At 36.6% G+C, this 6,575-nt stretch overlaps 2 pseudogenes; one reads left to right on the top strand and one right to left on the bottom strand.

The window, feature by feature from the left end:
• On the top strand, positions 1-1,051 carry LOC102501447 (eukaryotic translation initiation factor 3 subunit H pseudogene; annotated as a pseudogene).
• A 4,773-nt stretch (positions 1,052-5,824) lies between these two features.
• Positions 5,825-6,170, bottom strand: LOC102501874 (60S acidic ribosomal protein P2 pseudogene; annotated as a pseudogene).
• Between the last annotated feature and the right edge of the window lie 405 nt (positions 6,171-6,575).

A 6,575-nucleotide genomic window follows, 5' to 3' on the forward strand; every position in this document is an offset into this window, starting at 1 on the left:
ATGGCATCCTGCAAGGAAGGCATGGGCTCCACTGCTACTTCTTCGAGCTCCACTGTCAGTGTGGCAGGGAAAGGCAAAGGCAAAGGCGGTTCCAGAGATTTGGCGGTGAAGCAAGTGCAAATAGATGGCCTGGTGGTATTAAAGATAATCAGACATTATCAAGAAGAAGAACAAGGAACTGAAGTTGTTCAAGGGGTGCTTTTTGGTCTGGTTGTAAAAGATTGACTGCAAATTACCAACTGGTTTCCATTCCCCCAACATACAGAGGATGATGCTGACTTTGATGAAGTGCAATATCAGATGGAGATGATGTGGAGCCTTTGCCACGTCAACATTGATTATCTCCACATGCACTGGTACCAGTCTAAGTTCCACGGCTCCTTCGTCATTTAAGCACTCCTGGACTCCCAGTTCAGTTACCAACATGCCATTGAAGAATCTGTCGTTCTCATTTATGATCCCATAAATACTGCCAAGTGTCTCTTTCAATAAAGGCATACAAACTGACTCCAAAACTGATGGAAGTTTGTAAAGAGAAGGATTTTTCCCCAGAAGCATTGAAAAAGGCAAATACGACTTTTGAACACATGTTTGAAGAAGTGCTGATTGTAATAAAAAATTCTCATCTGATCAACGTCCTAATGTGGGAGCTCAAGAAGAAGTCGGCTGAAGCAGATAGACATGAACTACTCAGTCTTGCTAGCAGCAATCATTTGGGAAGAATCTGCAGTTGTTGATGTAATGAGTAGATGTAGTGAGCCAAGATATAGTTAGATATAACACATACATGAGGAATATTAGTAAACAGCAATAGCAGAAACATCAGTGTCAGCAGCATCGCCCATAGGATAATATGCAGTGCAGAGTTGGGGAGAACCCCTGCTCCCTGAGGAGGACTTGTCCAAGCTCTTCAAGCCACTCCAGCCCCTGCCAGGATGGAGTCGCTGCTCATCGCAGGCCAGATTCATACTTACTGCCAGAACATCAAGGAGTAACTGCCCAGAACCTGAGCGAACTCTTCATGGCCCAGGTTCTTCAAGAATACAACTAAGAAAAGGACATCTTCAGAAGAAAAGTTATCATGGACTCTTGAGATCATATCAGGGAACTCTGGGGAAATATATATTTGCATATTGAAAAGCACAGAGAATTCTTTCAATGTCATTGTCATTTTGGGCCATGATTTTGTCTTTCTAGCCAGTAGTAAAATAAAACAAAATCTTGACTGCTTGTTCAAAAAATAAAGAAAAGAAAAGAAAAGAAAAGAAAAGAAAAGAAAAGAAAAGAAAAGAAGAAAGGAAAATACCCATGCAAAGATACCAGCTACCAATTATCTTTCCTCTGAGTTAGCATAAATAGGGCAGAATATAATCAATCTACCAGGTTTTCTACAAATAACCACTCAATATATTAGATTCTGTCATAAATTCCATTAGTGAAGACACACTTTCTTCAAAAATTAAGCATAAAACTTATCGGAAAATATTCTTGAGAAGGGTAACATCTTAGTTAAAATTTACCAAACTGATGCCTGGCATGAAATCTACTTCTTAGAACACTTCCGGATAATAGAATGTAAGAGGAGCTCTTCTTTTTCTCTTCTTACTTTTACTCTCTTTCAATGTCTTGTTGTTGTTGTAATTGTTAGCAACATAAGAATACAAATTGTTCTTTGGACAAAATTATTTTTATATGAGTTTGCATATTTTAGGTATTTCCTAAATAGAATCATGTAGTGAATGTTCTGTGACTGGCTTATTTCACTTAGTTTAATGTCCTCAATGTCATATATTATAGGATCTCCTTTTTATTTAAGGGCCAAATACTCCATTTTATGCATATATCACAGTTTTTTTTTAATCTATTCATTTGGTGATGAACATTTTGGTTGTTTGAGTTCTTGGTTATTGTAAATAGTGTTGCAATGAATATGGAGTGCAACTATCTCCGAAATACTAATTTTTTAATTCTTTTTGACAAATACCCAGAAGTGAAATTGTTGGATCATATGGTAGTCCTATTTTTAATATTTTGAGGAAACTCTATATTTCATAGCAACTGCAAAATTTGCATAACTATTGACAATGTACAAGGATTCCAATTTCTTCACATTCTCAACAACACTTATCTTTTGTCTTTTTTATAATTGTCATCCGAACATGTGTTAAGTTATTACTCATTGTGGTTTTAATTTGCATTTCCCTGATGATTAGTGAACATGACTTTTTCATATGCCTGTTGGCCATCTGTATATCTTCTTTGGAGAAATGTTTATTTTTAGCATATTTTAAAAATCAGGTTGTTACCTTTTTGTTGTCAGTGTTTCTTGATTTGAACTTTTGTTGTTACTGAGTTGTAGGAGTTCCTTACATATATTTGTATATTAACTCCTTATCAGACCTGTGGTTTGCAAATATTTTCTCATTCCATGCGTTACCTTTTCAGACTACTGATTGTTTTGTTATTGTGCAGAGACTTTTTAGTTTGGTGCAGTTTCGTTTGTCTATTTTTGCCTTTCATGCCTGTGATTTTGGCATGACACTTTCTGCTAAACTTTCCTTCAGAAGTTTTAAGCTTTCGGATCTTATGTCTTAATGAGGTCTACGTTGAATTGATTTTTGTTTTATGGTACAAAGGTCCTATTTCATTCTTCTGCTTGTGGATATCCAGTTTTCCCAGAATCACTTGTTAAAGAAACAGTTCTTTTTCCATTATGTATTTCTGGCACCCTTGTCAAAGATCTGTTGGCCATATATGTATAGATTTATTTCTGGGTTTTTCTGAGCATTATGATGTTAGCTGTGTAGTTTTCATACTGACTTTTATTATGTTAAAGAACTTTCCTTCTATTCCTAGTTTGTTGAAAGTTTTAATCATGAATATGTTACATTTTATTAAATGCTGTTTTTTAAAATTTATTGAGATGACATGTGATTTTTTTTTTTGTCCTTCATTCTGTTAATGTGGTGTATCACATTAATTGATTTTCGTATGTCGAATCACCCTTGCACAGTGATTCAGGGATAAATTCCTCTTGATCATGGTGAATAATCATTTTAATATGCTTTAAATTCCATGTGCTAGAATTTTTTTTAAGAGGTTTTTGCTATAGGGTGTGTGTACTCACCTGAAAGATAGAGAGAGACAGAGAGACAGAAAGCAAAAAATCACCCCCCTGGGGGATGACCACACCATGATCTTTTCTCCTCCATTCTTCTCTTGGGATCTTGGCCATGCACACACAGGCGCCTGGCGTGAGTTTAAGCCACTGGGTCTGGGACTCCAACTGCGGTTGACTATGTGGGAGTTCAGCAACATAGCCATTATGCTAACTGCTGGTCCCCATATACTAGAATTTTGTTGAGGATTTTTTCCATCTACTTTAATCAGGAATACTGCCTATAGTTTACATCTCTCGTGATGTGTTGAGTTTTAAGATGAAGGTAATGCTGGCTTCATGTGGTTGGGAAATGATCCCTCCTCTACAGTTATTTGAAATACTTTGAAAAAGATTGGCATTAATTCTTCTCTAAATGTTTGCCAATAATGCCATCTGGTCCTGGGCTTCTCTTTGATGTGGAAGTTTTTCACTCAATCTCTTTATAAGTCTTTTAAGACTTTCTTCAAATTTACCCAAGTTTTCTTTGTATATTTAGGTGCTCTAATTTTGGGTGCATATATATTTATAAATGTTATGTCTTCCTCTTGAACTATTTTTTTATAATTATATAAAGTTATTCTTTGGCTCTTATAAATATTTTTATTTAAAGTCTATTCTAGCTGATTCAAGTAAAGTACTTCTACTCTCTTTTGGTCACCATATCCATCTTATATCTTTACTCAGCATTGCATTTTTATACAAGTATTTTATTAAATATAAATTGAGTCTCTTGTAAATAGCATTTAACTTAATCTTATGTTATCTATGCAGCCACTTTATATCTTTTTTTTTAATAAGATTTTTGCCATAGTATGTTTACCAGAGAGATACAGAGAGAAATAGTAAGAGGGGCAGAGTTGTCCATCCTAGGGCGCAGGGCAGGCAGATCTTGGCCTGGCTCTACTGTCAGGGCTACAGTCCAACTCCAGTGTCCAGCCTCAGGCCGCTTGTCCATGCTGGCAGGAGGCGAGAAGGCCATATAGCTCCTGGCTCGTCACTCGGTATTGAACTCTCATATAGTAGGCTGCGGTTCAAGACCCAGACCCGGCAATTTAAAATTTAAAATTCACACATGCCCTGAGTGCCCAAAATCCCAAGAGGAGACTGGAGGAGAAGGGATTGTGGCATGGCCATCCCCCTAGGACATGATTTCTCACTTCATTTCTCTCTGTTTCTCTGTCTCTCCAGCAAGTACGCATGTCTATAGCAAAAATCTCTCTAGGAAAAAAAGACTTGACTTGCATACGAAAAGTTTACACTTTACCTCTTCCCCCTCAACATTCAGTCTATGTTATTATGCCATTAATATCACAATTTATATGTATTTATACTGTTTATCTACTAACATATTGTATAGTTATTTTTAACACATTGGTCTTTTAACATTTAAACTAGAATTAAAAGTTATTTATCCACTATTGTTACTTAAAAATTCACAAATATTCTGTATTTGTCCCTGTCTTGCCTTTGCCAGTATGTTTTATATGCTACCATGTTTCTGTTTCAAATTCTTTTGTTTCAATTGAAGAATTCCCATAAACATTTTTCTCAAGGCAGTTCTAGTAGTTGTGAAATACTTCAGCAGTTTTTAGTTTTTTGAATTTATTTTTTAACTCATCAGAGAGAGAAAAAGAAAGTACCCCCAAACAGGGCCTGGTCAAACCATAATCCTTTTCTTCTCCATTTCTCCAACCCATCAGTATTTGGGGCATGCACATACACATGCCCAGCATTTTTTTCAGTCACCAAGGCTGAGATTCTACCTGCAGTCAGCCATGTAGAATCCAGCACCTGATACACAGTAATTAACCACTATGCTATGGGACCAGTCCAGTGTTTGTTTTTGCTTTTGCTTTTTTAGTACATTGAATATATCGTCCCACTCTTTTCTGACTTACAATACTTCTTTTGCAGAATCTTCTGATAGTCCTATGATCATTACCTTATTTGTGGAAGGCTTTTTTTCCTCTACTTTCAAGCATCTCTTTTTAACTTTTGAAAATTTGATTATAATACATCAATGTGGATTTCTTTGGATTTATTTTATTTACAGTATTTTTTTTCTAATTGCCTGAGAGAGACAGAAAGAGAGAGAAAGCAGTGCCCAATGGGGTGTGGTCATACCACAATCCCTACTCCTCCATTTCTCCATCCTTTGGGGGTTTGGGACATGCACGCACATTTGCTGGGCATGTTCCTCAAGCCACCAGAGCTGGGATTCAAACTGTAGCTGGGAATGCAATACCCAGTAACCTTAACCACTAGGCAATGGGGCCAGTGCTATTTAGATTCTTTTAGGCTTCCTCAGTATGGATGTCCATTTCTTTCCTAGATTTGGGAAGTTTTCGGCCATTATTTCTTTGAATAAGCTTTCTGTTCTGTTTTCTCTTTTTCTTTCTGGAACTCCCATAATATATATATTGGTCAATTAGTAGTGTCCTTTTAAGTTTTCTTTACTTTTAAGCTTTCTTTACATTTTCCTTTTCTTTTCCCTTTTTTTCTTTTTTCTTTTTTTTTTTTTTTTTTTTTTTTTTTTTTTCCCTTTTTTTTTTTTTTTTTTTTTTTTTTTTTTTTTTTTATCTTTTCTTTTCCCTTTTTTTCTTTTTTTTTTTTTTTTTTTTTTTTTTTTAATGTAAAAGGCTCTATTTGCAGGGGAGCAGGAGTTTACTCAAAGAGGCCAAATCCCATGTTCTCATCTGACTCTTCGGACTCCTCCTTCTCATCTTTCTTCTCTTCAGCAGACCATCTTTCTTCGCTGCAGCAGGAGAAACTACAGAGCCAGGAGCGGCAAAGACAGCCACAGCCCCACCAGTGGGCCCACTGGCAAGCTTACCAATACCTTGCCAACCACATCTTCAATGCTCTTTCCACTCAGCTCACTGATGAGCTTGTTGAGCCAGTCGTTGTCTGCCTCGATGCCCATGCTGCCCAGGATCTTCCTGATGTCCATGGCACTGGGGGAGGTATTGCCCCCCAGGGCGGCCAGGGGGTAGGAGGTGACTTAGACCATCTTGTCAGCAGAGGACAGGCCTCCTCAGGCGTGCAATCTTGGTGGCATCAAGGAGCGAAAGACTTGTTCTTTTTTTTCTTTTTGCTCCTCGAGCTGACTAATCTTCAATGACTTGTGTTCTATTTCACTGCTTTTTTCTTATGCTTGAACTAATCTGTTGTTGAATACTTTTAGTGAAAGTTTAGTTCAGTTATTGTCTTACTCAGTTCCATTTTTTTCTATTTGATATTTTAAAATATTTTTATATTTGTTAAAATTCTCACTTAAAGCTTATTTCTTTTAAGCATGGCAATCGTTTTTATGATGGTTATTTTGAATTCTCTGTCAGATAAATCATATAGTTCCATATACAAGGACTGGGTTTTGGAGATTTACTTTGTTCCTTTGTCTGGAACATATTTCCCT

Source organism: Tupaia chinensis, unplaced genomic scaffold, assembly GCF_000334495.1.
Source record: "Tupaia chinensis unplaced genomic scaffold, TupChi_1.0 Scaffold000516_1, whole genome shotgun sequence".
NCBI lineage: Eukaryota > Metazoa > Chordata > Mammalia > Scandentia > Tupaiidae > Tupaia > Tupaia belangeri.